This window comes from Delphinus delphis, chromosome 14 (assembly GCF_949987515.2).
Source record: "Delphinus delphis chromosome 14, mDelDel1.2, whole genome shotgun sequence".
Lineage (NCBI taxonomy): Eukaryota > Metazoa > Chordata > Mammalia > Artiodactyla > Delphinidae > Delphinus > Delphinus delphis.
In genome coordinates, this window is record NC_082696.1 from 65851394 (window position 1) to 65869038 (window position 17645).

At 46.3% G+C, this 17645-nt stretch overlaps 1 protein-coding gene across 1 annotated transcript in view; it reads left to right on the forward strand.

Annotated features, from left to right (window-relative positions):
* Positions 1–345: 345 nt before the first annotated feature.
* Positions 346–17645, forward strand: part of BACH2 (BTB domain and CNC homolog 2) — a 353914-nt gene continuing 336614 nt past the window's right edge. The window contains exon 1 of the mRNA XM_060030226.1: positions 346–591. The gene's annotated coding sequence lies outside the window, so the exon portion shown is untranslated. The remainder of the gene's footprint in view (positions 592–17645) is intronic.

Genomic DNA, 17645 nt, shown 5'->3' on the forward strand with positions numbered 1-17645 from the left:
GAGCGGGCCGAGCGCGCGCCCGCCCCCTGTCCCCCGCCCCAGCCGCCGGAGCGCCATTCGCGGAGCGGTTTACGCTAGTCGCCGGGCGTACGGCGCCCCAGCGGCCGGGGAGGTGCGCTGCCCGGCTCCCGTAAAGTTATTGTGAATGGGGAGCGGGTGACGTCAGCGCCGAATGTCAACAATGTAGCGATTGAGAGTGTGGGCGTTCCGGGGAGAGCGGGAGCCGAGCGGCCCGGAGCAAACAGCGCCGAGCAGCCGCCGCCTCAGCAGCAGCAGCAGCAGCAGCAGCGGCAGCAGCGGCAGCAGCGACCGTGCACGCCCGGGCTGCGGTCGCAGCAGCGCTAACGCGAGCGCCCGCCGCCGCCCTAGCCACCCCGCCTGCCCACTCCCGCTGCCGCCGGGCTCTCGCTTTCTCCCCGGCCTCCCCTCGACCCTTCCCCTCCCCCTTCCCGGCACACTCGGGGGACTGGGAACGTGCTGCCATGTGATGCGCGTCCTCTCCGCGAGCTTTCGGTGACCCCCCTCCCAGGCTGCGGACCGGGAGGACGCGGGGAAGAGGAGGCGGAAAAGGACGCAAAGTTCTCTGGCGAGGTGAGTCCCCGGCCGCGGGTCCCGGGCCCCGGCGGCGGGCGGGGCGGCGGCGGGGCAAGTTGGCGGGGGGAGCGGGCGCGCGGGGCAGGAGGGGAAGCGTGGGGAAGCGACGCGGGAAGGGAGCCGCGGCCGCCGGGCGCGCAGCCGCCCGCCGAGCGCCCTGCCCGCTTTTATGGCATTTTCTAGGAACGGTAAGGGGGTGGAAGCCGAGACGGCGGACGCGCTGCGAAGACTGTGCGCTCTCTCGCCTGGCTGTTTACGGCGGGCGAGGCGGCATTGTATTTTGCTCGCGTCGACGGGTGTTTTGGAACAGCAGGGGGAGGAGGAGCAGAGGGTAATAAGTCAGGCGTGGGGAGGGCGGGCTGGAGGGAGGCGCGCGTCCGCGCGAGCTGAAGCAGCTGTCAGACCCACGGCTCGCTCCCGGCCCCGCGAGGCCCGGGCGCCCCGGCCCCCAGCGCGCGACCGCGGTGCCAGGCCGGGCGGCCTCCTCCCTGCCCGCGGCGTCCGCGCCCGCGGCTGCTCCGCGAAGCTTTGCGCTCGGCTGTCAGTCGCCGCCGGGTAGCTGGGACCACAGCGACTGGCGGGGCATCAAAGCCCAAGTTTAGGGTCCCGGGAAGAGGCAGGCTGCTGGCTCGCAGCGCAGACCTTGGACTGCGCGCTGGGTGGAATCACTACTACCAATGACCGGGTTATTGAAATGCGTCCCAGGGAGCTCAAGCCGAGGGGCTTGTGCCTTCAGAGAGGGAAATCTTGCACCTTCCTCCTCCAAGATTCTGCATGAAATCAAAGTGCAACACACACCCTCCTCTCCCTGCCCACACTTCAGTCAGCAAGCCCCAGAAGCTCCTTCTAGGAGAGGAGTTTATCCAGGGGACACCTCTCCACCTACCCCACGCCGAGGTGCCCTGTGGGGTCTCGCACTTTTCCTCCTCTCACTGGGTGGGTGTTCAGGAGCCGAGCGCCGATGGAGAGGGAGGCGGGCGGCGCTCCTGGGCTACCCCAGCTGCGAGAGGGGACTCGAGTGAGCATCTCAGCGACCTCGGTTTGGCCCCTCTTGCAGGAACTCGGACCGTGAGAGGAAGCCTGCAGGGCCGGGTGTACGCGTGTGAAAGGGGTCGCGCACCCCTGGCTTCGGGGGTCGTGGGCGCTCAGGGTATCCCCAGCATCCTCTCGCGTGTAGGGGAGTTTGATAACTTGGGGGAAGTTCCTGCACAACCGCTGTCCGATGGTTTTGTCTGTGGCCCGAGAAGGAGCGTCTCGCAATTTGCCTGTCCGGTCACCGTCGTCGCCGCAACCCTTGGGCCCTAGGAAACGAGGGACGAGGGCGCCTCACCCCCGACTGAGCGGCACACTCCCGGCTGTCGGGCGGGCGACGGGACGCGGCGTTCCTCGGTTTTCACCTTCACTGTCTAGTGCTGCAGTCTCTGACTCCCTGTGTAAATTTCATCTGTTGAGTGTGTTTAACTAAAAAGGGTAATTACTTTAGATAAAAATCCTTTCCTGCCTAGTGCGAACCTTGGCGGAGATGATGCCTAATGAGATATTTTGCTTTTGTCTGTTTAGAGTAAAATTAGAGTTGTTAACTCTGATAACGGTTTTCTCAGATCATTTAAATGTAACATGTAGGAAAGTCATGTCGAGCTGCGAAGGCTCCGGCTGACATGAAAGAAGCTGAGCGGGAAGGGCTGCCCCTCCCTCGGTGGAGAGGCTCTTTTGGTAAGGCGGCGGCGTCTTGTTTAAAATGTGCGATTGCCTCCACCCTGGTGCTCCGGCAGCTCGCAGCTCGCGAGTAAACGGCGTTTTTCCTTCTTCCAGGTAATAGTAAACATGAGTCAAAATGACATCTTGTTAGAATTAGTCTTTAGCCTGTAAGAGAGATTGCTAAATAAGTGTTGCACTCAAACTGCTCCCGTGAAAGGTCTGTCAGCATTTCCATTATAAATTCAGGTTTTCAGGAGTTTATCATTTCACCCCAAAACTTTGAGTGGCTGAAATGTTTCTCCCTCCTAGTGTTCTGCCTTAAAACATGCATTGATTGTCCACTTCCATCCTATTTGCTATTCCTGAAACTTGAATATCATTCAAATGGGGGTCCCAGAAATGGAAAACACAACCATGGAATAAAGTACTTTTGTTAGAACATACTTTATTTGTGCTGAATAATATTTTCATTTTGCATTTTGGAAGACATTACGTTTGCCACTTGGTAATCATAAATGTGTTCATTCTTCTGGTGTCCGTCAGTTCTGCAGGTGGATTGAAATGTCAGTTCGTGTTGTATATGCCAGGATTACGTGGAAGAACATTCTCCTCATATATGTGTGTGTCTGAGCTCATAGCTAAATTATATGCATGCCTGTTAGCTACCTGTCAGTTCTTTGTATGTTGCATGTGAGGATCTTCCATAGAGGAGAAGAGGTAAGGCAGAAAGGGAGGGAGGGAGTCAGGGACACCCGCACCCCGCAAGTCACTTTTCAGTATTATCAGTGCCTGGAAGAGAGCCATTCTTTTGAGTTATGCCTTTGACTCAGTGCCCTCAGGCAGGTCCCTTCCAGTCACTCACCTCTGGCTGCAGTGTGAGGGGCTTAATTATTTGCAAACTACTCTGACATCCCTGGATGAAAGGCGCTGCATAAATGCAAAGTATTGTTCTGATATGGAATTTAATGATCCATTACAGTTCATCAGGAAAATGCACTTTGCAGTGGTAGTCAGAAACGTTTCCACCTGATGGAGGGTAATGGTAACTGCCTAAAAGTAGGTTCAGATTACAGATGAGACAATTAACTCTAGCCATGTGCTCTTCAATTTGTTGCAATTCATTTTGTGATCAAAGTGAGTCGCAGAGAGCCAGATGGTCAGGTTCACGTTCACATCTCTCCTAGGCCAGCGCTTCACTTCTGAGCCCACTGTCTGCACAGCCAATGGGGACTTACTCATTAGCGCTTGTGAGCTGTTCCTCAGAATTTGTGATCGAGGCTCCTGTGATGCCAACAAAAGGGCTCAGGCCAATCTGTATTGTTGGGAGCGGTTTAATTTTACTTGGATTAACTCATGCCTAGTGTCTCTGGTATGGATCCAGCCTTAACAAGGGAGGAGAGAGATCCTAGTGGCTGTCTAGCTCAGCAGGGCTGGGCTCCACCGCTCTACTTTTTGTATACCTCAGATTTCAGGGGGTACGTTGTCTGGCTTCTTGTAAATGTTGGCTTATACTCAGTTAAATAAATACCCTCCCTGTCTGGCTGAGCAGCAGGGCCAGTTTCGTGGGCATGTGACCTGCACTGTTGCACAGGGCCCCTTCCCCCTCTCAGAAGGACCTCACACGTGGTTAATCTTCTGCTGTTGTCTTCTTGAGAGCCTTAATAATCCTTGAACATGGGGCCCTTCATTTTCATTTCTCGCTGGTCTCCCTGAGGAGGGGGCACAACGCGGAGTGGCAGGCAACCACTGCTGTGTCTCAGTTCCTTGTCGTCGACTGTTGCCAGGCAGGAATGGGTGGGAATACCGGCTTTGTGTTGCCACATCTTCTGATTTTTCCGAGGGAAGCTGGATATCAGGGTGTTTAATGTGGAATCCCCTAATTTTTAAATAGTCACTCAAACATTTTCTAAACACTGGGTGGGAACACTGAAAGCTCCAGAGCTGGCCTGCAGGCTCCCTGGCTCCCACTGCTGAGTGAGCTAAAACATCTTATTGTTTAATATTTCTGTATTTGGCGATTTTCTAAAGGCCTGGCACGTAGGAAGACGGTTTGTGAATCTCCACCAAGTGAATGGTTAACAGCGTCAGGAAAATTGAAAAATGCAAGAAAAACAGAACTCTAAATCAAATGAAATCAACACCGAGTCCCACTCAGGGATCGATAGCTTTCTTTTTAACAGAGGATACAACGTGAAAGTCCAAATAATTAATATCGAGGGCACCGTATAATCCTCTGCAGGTAAATAATCCATTGCTTTTGGGTCTCCTGCCGTCTGTGTAGTTGTTATTGACCACATGGTGTAACATGCCTGTTTAACGCCTAAGGACTCCTCCATGAGAATTTGACATTTGCGAACACCAACTAAAACAATAGCTGTGATTTCTTGAATGTTCACCACGTGCCAGAAACAGTGCTAACTGCTTTCCCTGCACATAATCTTGATAACTCTTCAAGGCAACCCTATGAAGCAGGCATTGTGCCCATTCTACAGAAGAGGAGGGTTCTCGTTGGAAAGAATTTCATCAGAATGCAGTGTGTGTTGTCCTGACCGTCTAAAGGTTATTTCCCTGTCCTATATACACAATCCAGCCCTGAGTCAATGACTGGGCGTGGGGTAGGGGTCATAGCATACAGAGAACCCAGTTCTTACCCTCACGTACAAGGAACAGGGAACGATGCAATATGCAACGTATCTGTCAAAACCTGCGATTCAGACGGCAAACGCTGCATCTGCTCCCCTGTCTCCTCCTTTCCTTTTCGGGATGTTGAAGAGGCTCCAGTGACATATGACCCTATCAGAGGCACTAGCAGTTCAGAAGTCAGGGCTGCTTGCAAAAACTGGCATTACTCTGGAAAAGAAAATAAGAAGCTTCTGGCAGAGCTGAAGCCGAGTTAGGGAAAGCAGCACGAAGGCCTTGGGAGTGACAGAAAATCACTCCTGTATTGTTGATGACAGCGTATAACCCATGCCTATTCCATTTTTAAATTTTATGTAAATATTTACAAATTGCTCAAGTCCAAACTGAAACCTGCTGTGAATTAAACATTTTGTAAACTCAGATTGCCCAGAATGTTACTCATCTTTTTTGGTCTGGGATGATATTTAATAGAAAAGTGGTTCTTTCTTTGTCAATTCCAGGTTTTTACTTTTTTCCCCCTTTTTTTTCTTTTCGTTAATTTCAAATGTCAGTTTCCCTAAAACTGAAACTTACTCTTACCATCAGTATGCTACTCAGCTTCCCTAAAGGTCTCCTTAAAACCACCGGGATGTCCTTTTCAAGGACCCTTTCTTTTCTAAAGAATATGGAAATTGAACCTTGTCCTACTAATGGCACTACTTCAAAAATCAGGCAGGAATGTTGCCTTTGTTTTTCCTTGAGCTATTTTTTTCCAAAATAATAAGTCTCCCCAATCTGAAAGCATTTCACGTGCTTGTTCATTCTGGTCATTGGAATTACAGCCAAAATGTCTCTCAGTCTTCCCCAGTGACCTCATAATCACCACTTCTCCAGCATATTCCCCTGGTTAACTTCTCTTTTGTTCCTCAGCCTGATAATAAATTGGCCTTTGGTTCTGAGATGTGTCATTTGCTTCCCTGACCTCTTCGTTCCTCTCCTGGTGGCAGTAGGACACGGCGCTGATGCCCCTGCAGGCGGCTGCCTGGTTGCCGGTTCCCTCTCCTGCTTGTGTCAGCTTTTATCTTCTCCTTTCCCAAGCGTTTAAATCCTCCCCTTTCCAGTCCTCCCATACTTCCCGTGATTATCTCCATTTGTTTCTGAGCCTGCAGCTGGCATGTGGACAAACTCCAGGTTAGTCGCAGAGGAAAACTTTTTGAGTTTCCAAGTCTGTTGTCAAGGTTAGTCTTGCGCCATCCTTTTGTCTCTCCCCTGCGATTGCTTCAGGAGTTTCCTCCGGACTCTTCACAAGTCTACTCCATAGAAGGCTTAGCTTGGACTTTCACTTTGGAGTTTAAAGCTGGGAGAGCCCAGCGTGTTTACTCCCGTTCTTTTAAGTAGAGAAACAAAGTGAAGGTGCTGCTCAGGAAGTTTGCTTCGTCTCCTAGTACCAACAGATTATCGGCAGGTTTTATTTTCCTGTATTCTCCTGAGCGACAGGAGCTCATGGATGCCATAAAATGGGCCGAGTGTCCAGAAATGCCATCCTTTAGAGGCAAGTGCCTCATTCATTCACTAAACAAACGTATACTGAGTATCTCTTAACGTGGCAAGCGCAGTGCTAGGTGATCATGGTGCTAGCGGAGAGCAAAGTCAGTCCTGGCCCTGCCCCCATGAAGCACCCCATCTGGTAGGAGGGATGGCATTTATCAGACAGCCACAGATAACTTCTTGCAAGTTCTGTGAAGGAAAGCCATTTTATGCACTGGAGGATGTACTGGGGAATGTGACCTGGTTGGGAGGTTGGAGCTGTCCTCCTCGAGGAATTGTGGAGTGAGCTACCATTAGGGCCTGTCTGAAACTGGAGGCTAGCTCTCCCCAACCTATTAATTTACTCCTGTCTGTGGCCCTTTGGAGTATTGCGTAAACCATGCTATAACCCGTGGAGTCATTTTGGCAAATAACTGTTCCTGTATACAGAGTCCAGAATTGATTTATTTACCTGTGTCTTTAGAACCTGATAAAAACAGAACTGTTAATTGCCAAGCATACTGTTCGCTTCTATACTTGGAAAAAAATGCAAGTTAGCATTCTTATTTTGGACATATTGAGGGTCGTTTTGACAATATTTCAATGATTAGAAGCTACACAGCCATGCCCTCCCAGTTGGCTGATGTGTGTGGGCCCCGGGCGAGGGTCTCTAGTGAAAATGTGAGTCCAGCTTATCGGAAGCCCCTGCCCACCCGAGAGTGGGAGGGTCTCCAGCCTCTGCAGACCGAGGATGATTATATAGACCATTCTTAGCACAATTTAGGAGTGCGGACAGTGTCTATGTAAAACAAATTGACTTTAGTGTATGCTAAAACTCCTCTATTTCTTTTTCTCTGATGGTAGCTAACCTGTGTTGGGAGCCTCCTATGTGTGTTACTGATATTAACTCATTTAATCCATATAACCACCTAGAGGCAGGTGTGACCATTAGAAGGTGAGGCACAGATGTCATCCAGCTAATGAGTAGCTGAGCTGGGATTGGACACTAGGTGTCTGATGCTAGAACTTGTTCTCTTAACCACTGTGCTATTCTGCACGCCCTTTTCCTTTTTGCTCTCTACCAGGTCTCAGAAGTGGAAATATAGGCCATCTCACTCTGAAATCCTGGATATTTTATTGACATCTATCTGAAAGATAAAATTGAAAAATAATTTCTCAGTGAACCTGAGTGAATGTATCTGTTGTCTTTCATCTGACTCACTTTCTAAGAATTGCATTCCTCACTTCTAAGTGTCCATCTGGGGATCAGAGCATGGAAGTGATGACGTGTAAAGACAAAGGAAGAACTAGACACAAAACATGAATCCCATGACTCTGGTCCCAGGGTTTTCCTGTAACCCATGCTCCTACCCTCTTGTTATGTGAATAATTTGTTTATAGCTTTCTTCCTTCCTTCCTTCCTTCCTTCCTCCCTCCCTCCCTCCCTCCCTCCCTCCCTTCCTTCCTTCCTTTCTTTTTGGATGAGAAAGGAAAAGGTGTAGGAAACCATTCCTATAATAGGTAGATTATTCTACTGAGGAGGAAGAATTTCATTCAGAACCAATTCCATTAGAGTTCCTAATTAGAAATATTAGCTGCTAGTAACAGATAAAAGCAGGTAACCTTTGCTCTCATTCTAGTCAATTTCAGGAAGAGATTATCTTGCCAGATTAGCATGTTGCAACCTTCAACAGGAGATTTGAATGGTTTTAAAGGACTCCGCTAGGCAGCTGGTTTGGCAGTGACCCTGATTACCCCGGGTTTGCAGGGTCACTGTTTAGAACGCTGACTCAGCTCTGTCCTGGGCTGGACGTCCAAGTTGTCATCTTTAGTCAAGCGGCATTATCCTTGGAGCTGCTGGAACATGAAGCAGGCGCTTGAAGCTTAATTTGGGAAATGATCAAGCGTATGAATGTACTGTGCTTATTTTTCAGTATTTAGTTCAAATTTTGGAGATGGCTAAATGGGGAGATGCTTAGTGTGTCACTGTTGGAGGTTTTAAGTGATTAAAAAAATCAAGCAGATGAGTGCATAAAGATTTCTATGCAAACAATGATGAGCTTAAATTAAAGCTGCTGATTTAGTATGAGAATTACTTGCATTGATTTGTAGAACATCTATATAGGTTCAAGCTTCTACATTATGCAAATGAATGAGCCCTGAAGAGTCAAACTGTGAAAAAAAAATGAAATTAACTATAAAAGACATTATTACCCATTCAGCAAGAGGAAAATGTAGACATACTTAGCATTAACCCTTACTTTTCACATATCTCCTTGGGAAGATCTGCATCAGGGTGACGGTCCTTGCTGCAATCGTAAAGAAACCAGCAAGGCTCCCTCTCAGTTCTCCCAGTGGCCGCTTTCTGCCCTGACTTCTTCTGTGCTTTGCTGCCTTTAGGCCATCCAATGTCCTTAACCAGTCCCCTCCTTCCCTTGCAAAACCAATCTCAGAAAAGGATTTTTATGAAAACCATATTACTGGGGTATAAATAACTGAGCATACCTAGTGCATTAATTCTTTCTGAAGCATCAGCTTATTAATAGGAGACAAAGCCAAAGAAGTAAAACCCTAGAGATGGGACTAGTAGAATTTCATACAGTGGTAGGTACCCTAGTGATGGGAGGGAATTTCTGAGTGAAGACCGGGCTCTTTATAAACCCAACCCTGGAGACAGAGACTATAGACAAGCAGATTAGAGCATATAAACCACTGTAATATTGAAAATACGAAGGGCAAACCTAAGTGTCCATTGACAGATGAATGGATAAAGAAGATGTGGCACATATATACAATGGAATCTTAATCAGCCATAAGCAGAAACGAAATTGAGTTATTTGTAGTGAGGTGGATGGACCTAGAGTCTGTCATACAGAGTGAAGTAAGTCAGAAAGAGAAAAACAAATACCGTATGCTAACACACACACACACACACACATATATATTGAATCTAAAAATAAAAAATAAAAAAAAAAAGGTTTTGAAGAACATAGGGGCCTGTCAGGAATAAAGACACAGACATAGAGAATGGACTTGAGGACACGGGGAGGAGGAAGGGTAAGCTAGGATGAAGTGAGAGAGTGGCATGGGCATATACCCACTACCAAATGTAAAATAGATAGCTAGTGGGAAGCAGCTGCATTGCACAGGGAGATCAGCTCGGTGCTCTGTGACCACCTAGAGGGGTGGGATAGGGAGGGTGGGAGGGAGACGCAAGAGGGAGGAGATGTGGGGATATATGTATACATATAGCTGATTCACTTTGTTATGCAGCAGAAACTAACACACCACTGTAAAGCAATTATACTCCAAAAGATGTTAAAAAATATAGAAGGGCAGATAATTTTTAATGTGATAATATGTTTGTCAGCGAGCATCACCTTTCTCTTGCCAGATACTTGATCTGATCGCATAAACCCGGGTAATGAGATGGTATGTTATTTGACATTTAAACGGAGCTTCAGGGGAAAACCACTTGGTCTATGATTAGGAATTTTTGTCAGTTAGTCAGTAGCAGCGAACCCGAAATAGTCTATTATCCTTAAATGTTGAATTTTAAAAGAAAAAAAAAAGCAGGGGATTTCACTCATCTGCCTCCCCAGCCCACAGTTTTATTATAAAAATTGAGTTAAGTCTATTTCAAAATTGGCATGCCCCGTGCGTTTATTAGCACGGTTGGTGGTGACATCTGGACATTTGGAGAAATTGATTGATTAATGAAGCCATGCTTCTTTTAGCCAGAAGTGTTTCAGGTTGAATACCCAGCTGTGAAGAGTCTGAACTGCCCTCCATTCTACCCCTCCCCGACGCAGACGCCTCCAGCAACCATGCTATGTTGAGTTGATGGCGCCATCTAGCGCCAGTCTGTGGAAATGTCCTGCTGGACTCTCACCTTTCATTCTTCCTTTGAGGTCGGATCTCTGAGCAGCTGGGTGACGAGTTCCGCCCCTTCTCTCGGAGTACACTGTCTAGTGGAGCGCCTCTCCCTAATTCCTACTTTTCCTCTGCCTTCTGTTTAGTTATGCCTCTGTGCCTTCCTCTCTCCCTGACTCCATTGCTTTCTGTTCTCCTCTCCCTGGTATCCCCTCTTTGTAGCCCTTCTTCCTTTCTTTTTTTTTTCTTCCAACTCTTGATCAACTTTTTGGAGCATACAAAACAAACAGTACTCACAACTGTAAAGGTTTTTCTAATGGTCTGTTATGCCAAAGTAAGAGAACGTCATGCATTTTAAAGTGAAATTAACCATGTAAATCATGCTTAGAGAACCAGGGTGAAACTAAACAGAGTCCAAAAGTCTCATCTAGAAGACTGTCCGCCATCTTCCTCTAATTAGACGTTTCCTCACACAGTCAATCAAGAATTTTTAATTGGCTTTGGAAGAACTACTGTTATAGTATTATTTTCTCTTTTTAAACTATAAATGTAACCTCTCACTCATATTTTAAATTTGAGACAGCCTTCATGGAATATTCTGAACATAGCGTTGTTTCTGTGGGAAAATGTGTCCCGAGTTCCAGACAACCCATTTTCCTCTTAGATTTTTGGCTCTGGTATTAAGTGAGAGAAGGGAGATGAAAGATGTATAGGACTCAGTCTGAGATGTGATTACACCAGAACGTTTGTGGGATCTGAGTTTGTGTTCAGGTTTAAGCTCCCACATCAAACAATAAATTTTAAGTTTCCACTTATGTTAAGCATCTCGATATTGTGGGTTTGAAAGTAAGTCCCCTCTGAAAAACAGGAACTGTGCTTGTCTGTTACCAGTTTTTGTGGTCGACAGGGTAACTATTTTGATTTTTTTCAGAAGGGAGGAAAAGCAGTTAAATCCAGTTAAAATTAAAACCGGTTAAAATTAACTGGCTCGTGAGATTTGAACGCAGCTGTTCCACACATCACAACACGGAGAGTGAGTTGTTTATTACCAGTCTTCATTATTATTAGTTGTGACTACTATTTTTGAGTGGCGGCATAGATTGTGTCTATTTGGGGTTTAACCTTGGAAAATAGGAACTGCGAGGGAAGAGAGGTTCCTGTTGGCCGATTTGCATGTACCTTGTTTTTGTTTTGGCCGGGTAGGTGTGTGCACCTTCTGCCTGCGCGAGTCATTCAGCATGTCAGCAGTTTCCTACGAGCAGCGAGTGCTGACTCACGCAGCTGTTACAGCCCTCAGCTGGCCCCTCTGTAATCTGCCCACAGCACCAGCGCTGCCTTGGAGAGCACCTCAGCCATTTAGCTGCTGGGAGGCTATTTTCAGATCTGTGGTCACTGCCGACCTCGGTTCCCAGGTAGAAAACTGGGCATATTTCTGCCTTGGCCGAGACTGCATAAGCATCGCAGCATTTCTGGGAAGCCCCCAAGAAAACCGATTTTTACTTCCTTTTAATTTTTCTGGGACTCTTCTGGGGCCAGGGGAAGGGGGATGAGAGTAAAGGGAAGGGACTATACTGTTATTTCCTCCGAAGCACCAGAAGGAACCTTCCTGAACCATTAACTTAGGCTTTCCTGGTGTAACCTGGACCTGACCCACTTCTCCCTGCACGAGTAAGGAACGTGTGCCCGGAGCAGGGCAGCGGGCAGGGGGGTGCTCAGCGGCCAGCCCCACTTTGTTTTGTGTGGTTCAAGTCCTTAAGTAATGACAGATTTTGTTTATATCTGTTGCATGTTATTAAGGTTAAAAAAAACAAAACCCCAAACCCCAAACCTGACCTTGGGTCATTTTAAAGCTGGCATGTGTTTTCAGAAATGGTTTCGTTGTTTGTTTTTGGAGTTCAGTTCTGCTTATTTTCATCGGAAAGTGAAAATGTTACTTTTTTGAGGTTTATAAATAAACTTCCTTTTGCAGATACAAGTTGATCAGAGCATCCTAAGCTATCTTGAGAAGAATGATTAAAGTGAGATCAGCTGGGGAAAGGAACGCTTTGCACTCCCTTGTGGAGTTCGCCTCCTTTTTTTTTTTTTTTTTTTTTGGGCTTCAGTAAGCATGCTGAAGCTGGTTTGACCAGTAATAAAGAAAAAGCTAAGCCACAGTGACTGTGTGTAACATGATGTTGATGGAAGTTCTTGGTTTCCGCCGATACAAATGACTCATCAGTATCAATAGAATTGTGACTTCTAATAATAACACAGTGCAAGACCTTCAAAACATGTGGTTTTAGCCCTAGGTGTTAGTGAAAGGTTGGAAAATATTAGTTTGAGCTTTTTTTTCCTGATCTCTTGATTTCACCCAAGTATAAAGTTGTTTTTTGTAGGTGTGATGATCACACTATTGTTTTTTCATCTTACTGTTTTTAGTTTCGTTATGACCAAGTCGCCAAACTCAGATCATTTCATCGTTTAGAAATCTGTGCAGTAAGCATCTCCTGTCGGGGCTGTGTTTTGAGGGAAATGTGGCTGAAAAGCAAATCCTCCCTGAACAGAGAAAGGAAAAAACTGGTCCAGACTCTGGTCCGCCAAGCTGCCCGCCTCCTACACAGCGTCTATTGTGGTGGGCTGTGGGACCGCTGACTAGACTATTGCCATGTGAGTCATTGTCAGAGGATTCCAAGAGGAAGGGTCACAGAAAATGCGAGTCAGAGGAAACAGCCGAGTGGAGAAGGAACAGTTATCACAGGAAGGAGCGTGCTACCCTGTTTCCACGGCTGCAGGGCTGCCCAGAGACCCTTGCGCATCACAGGGAATTTAGGTGTGTGCTTGTATGTTGCAGCCTATCTATCTACTCGCATCTCTGTGTGGGAGCATTCTTGTTTTGTTGTTTTGTTTTGGTTTGTTTTGCCTGCAGTTTGGTCAGACCAACAGCGATCACTGTCTTAGCTCTGTACTGCAGAGGTCTTACCCAAGAGCCTTTCCTTTTTACATGCTGTAGTGAAAGCAACTGAATTTCCAGACTATGAGGCCAGCATCTGCATTTATATTTATAGTTATTTTCATTCTAAACACTTCATCTTTAGAAATGTTCCATCCCTTGTCTCCTAGCTACTGGAGCCAGTGGCCTTTGTGCCTTGCTTGCTACATCAGCCTTGATCTGGGATATAAATGCTTTATAAAGAGAAGTGCAAAATGAGAACGTTATTCGTTGAAATTTTGTGTCGGTCTTGCCTCTTTCACACTTCCTTTCAGATGGATCTTTTTGTTGTTGCTTCCTGCCATCTTCTCAGCATTTTTGATTTTTAATACTTATACTTCCCTGTTACTCTTTTTACCCTGGTGTCTTGCTACCTGGTAGAGTTTCCTTTCTGGGCCTCTAGTTCTTTCTCTCTCTTGGCAAGTTTTGCATTTCTTTCTCTGTGTGAACACTCCCCTCTTCTCATTTGCTCTCGTAGATTCTTTTTGCTCCTGCCTACATGCCCACACCCTTTCTCACATCGTTCTTGGACAGACCCAGGCATGTTGCACACATATGCACGCACTCTGTATACATATATGTAACACCCATGTGAACACACGTGCACCGACATGGTTCCCCTCCCTGACCCTGGCCTCTTGCTCATGGAGGCCCTGCAGTGGCCTCGGGTCCTCCTGTTGCCATCCCTGCCTGCAGCTGGTTTCTGAGAGGGGTCTTTCAGGTGAGAAGAAAATTGGAAGGGGAGCCTGAACTGGCTTCCCACCTGTGTCTAAGAATGCATCCTGGGAAGGAGGCTGGATTCTGAGGAAGCAGGAAAAAACCCAAGGGAGGGCCCAGCTTCGGAAGCCAGGGAGGAAGTAGGCCTGGACTCAGGGAAATCTGCAAAGGAGGACAAGACGTTGAGATGGCTCTGCCACCAGCCTGGAGTTGGAGAATCCCCACGGGGTCAGAAATGCATCAGGATGGGGTGGGGTGACTGGGGAGACTTAGGGTGGGTAGGACGCTCAGAACTCAGGGTGTGAAAGAGGATAGGGATCTTCGAATTGCCTTCTTGCTGTTAAAATGCTCTTACAGCCTGGTAGGTCTGGGGGAATGGGAAGGAGATCCCGGGGGACACACAGTCTTCCCTTGTGGCCTTGAGCTGTCTCCTGCCCCCATCAGAGAGGCCTTCCCTGACCCTGTGGAGTCGGGGGAACCATCCTCCTTCCCAGGCACCCCAAGCCCACTCCTCTCCTTCCTTTTCTCCATAGCTTTTATCACCCTCTGGCCTACTGTATGTATTGCTTGCTTGTCCATCTGTCTCCCTCCCTATGAAATCAGCTCCGGGACTCAGGGACCCTTGTCTCCTTTGGTCACTGTGGAAGTCCAAGGGCCTGGAAAAGTGTCTGGCCCTAAGGGGCTGCTCATTAAACACGTATTTGTTGAATGAATGAATGGACTTACTGACTGTCCCTGAAAAATCACCTGTGGCTTCTTGCCCACTGAACACGTCCAAAGTCCTCAGCAGAGCCTTATAACCTTTTCCCATGCTACCATTTCAGATATATTTTTCATCAATGTTTTCTTCTCACTCAACTCGTGTTAAATATCTTTCGAACTGATTTATGTTTTTATTTTGTACAGTTTCCTGATATGTTGGCTCTGAAGTTCTCTTAATTTGTCCTAAACTTGCTTCTTGCACAAGTCAAGAATTACTTATCGAGGGGCTTGCTCTTTGCAGCGAAGCGAACTCTGTGAGACCCAGGATGTGGTGTGTGAAATACAGTCCCAGTCTGTAGGGAAGTTATGTTTCATCTTGGAGGTGACATATATAAGCATGAAGCATTTGAAGTACAGTGCACGGCAGGATGTGATCAAGGGCCAGGATGAATAGTAGAGGTAAGTGTGGTAGGTGTTGGGGAGAAAAGAGAAGATTGGACGACAGGAAAGCCTTCAAAGGAGGAGTTGGATCTGTATATGTCCTCAAAATCTTGTGGGATTTGCTGAAATGATCCAGATTCCCAAGTTGATATCCTTCGAGATTTTATAGATGTCAGGTTCATCAGCTCTATTGTTCCATATCAGTCATTGTCAGTATACTGTCCTTTTCTTGACCACTCCCCAATTAGACTTTCTTAAGATATAATTAATGAAGAGCTATGAAGGATTCTAAGTGCAGCCCTAGGAAATTCTTCTATAATAGTACAAAAAGTTTAAAATGTGTGAGGAGGCCTTCACTTCTGTTGTTTGAAAAAATTGTGAATAGAACTTCCGTTCATTAAACCATGAAGAGTGAGAAAACAAGCCCAAAGTGATTGATTGATATTTGTGGGACATTTATGGTACTGGTCCAACATATGTAAAGAACACATGAATCAATAAGAAAAAGCCAGACAACCCAATAGAAAAATGATGCTGTACATTCATATGCTTAAATAAGCATGTCACAAAAAAAACCCAGACAGCTAGTTTAATAATCAAACATATACAAGTTAAAATCGTAGTAATATACCATACCCTCTGGATTGGCAGACATTTACATATCTGACATACCATGTGTTGGTAAGGATGTGGAGGAATGGGAGTTCTTATAGATAGTTGGTAGAAGTATAACTTGATACAATTACATTGGAAAACAGTTTCTTACCTAACCAGGTTCAACCTGTTACTAACTTACAATCTAGCAATCTTACTCCTAGATATACATTTAGGAAGATGTCTGAACTCATGTGCTTCAAGAAACACTGACAAGAATGTTCAAAGAAACATTGCTTATAAGAGCAAAAATTGGAAACAACCCAAATACTCATCAACATCATATTGAATCAACTGGGGTTGCTGTACTTAGGCACTGGGATACTATTTGGCCATGAAAAAAAAGAGCCAATAACACCACATACAGGAGGGTGTGGAGATGTGCTGAAGAGCAAGGATTCTGCCTGGGTTCAGAATCCAGGTCTGCCACTTATTTTGTGACCTTGGGCAAGTTTCTTAACCTCACAGCAAGTCAGTTTCCTCATCTGTATGCTGGGGAAAATGATAGTGTCTACCTGATAGTGTTGTTAGGAAGATTAAATGAGTTAATATTTTTGACATGCTTAGGAGAATGACTGGCATGTAGCAAGTTCTCTGTAAGTGTCTGTTAAACAAAAATGCATGAACCAACATGGATGAATCTTAAAAACATAATGTCCAATGAAAGAAGCAAGACACAGAAGAATATGTACAGAATGATTCCGTTTATGTAAAGTTCAGAAGCATGCAAAACTAAGTAGATTGTTTAGGGATGTATATATAGATGTTAAAACTATAAAGAAAATTAAGGGAATGATTGCCACCCAAAAAGATCAGTGTAGTGGTTACCTCTAGAGGTTATGGAGTGGGATAGGGTGGGGAAGGAACTCTTTGGGGGCTTCCAAGTTCCTCAAAATGTTTCATTTTCCAGCCTGAAAAGTGGTCCCAATGATGTGCTTTTTTATAATAATTTTTTTAACAGTGTGTGGGTTTTTTGCATATGTGTATACGTATTACATATTAGGTAATAAATTTGAAATGGATTTTGTGAGTTGTTATTTTCTGAAAATATTTCTCATTTGATTTGTTATTTTTAAATTACCTCAGAAAATGCCAAGCCCAAAGTAGCAAGATGACATTTAACAGGAATAAATGTAAATTCCTACATTTGGGTTAAAAAAAAAAATAACCTATTCAAGAACAGAATTTGCACACCTGCTTGGTACCAGTTTCTCTACAAGATTGTGAGCTGCCAGTGCAGTGTGGTCTTTGGTGCTGACAGAAGGTGAGACTTGCATAGAGTCAGGTTAGGTGAACCGTGGCATTTAGATGGGGCCATGCAGGGGTCCTGCTCAACTGTTCCCAGGCCTGGCTGTCCCATGTAGGGAATACTGTGCCCCGTCCCAAGGGACTATTTTAAGGCAGATGTTGACCATGGAGGGAGCATCCTCTGTGATCAGGATGTTTTAGGGATCTGGAAACTGATCACTTCTAAGAGTAGCCAAGGAAGTGGGGAAGTTTACCTTGCAAAAAAGGAGATGCAGGGAGAGAAAGGGTGTCTCTCTTCCATCATTAGAAGAGGAAGCCAACTTTCTTTGTGGCTCCACAAGTCAGATCCCTGCAGTGTCTACTGGTGTAGGCAGTTTTCAGGTCCTGGTGGCTGGAGATGCGCAAGCAAAAGCTGTGGGGTCTCCTTTAGGCTTGACTGGAGCCTCGGTACCCGACGTGTGGTTCCTGGACCAGCATCATCGGCGTCACCCAGAGCTTGTTAGAATGCAGAATCTCAGGCCCCCTCCACATCTATGGACTCACAGTCAGCATCTTATCAGAATCTCTCTGGGGACTCACTTACACATTAAAGTTTGAGAGGCAC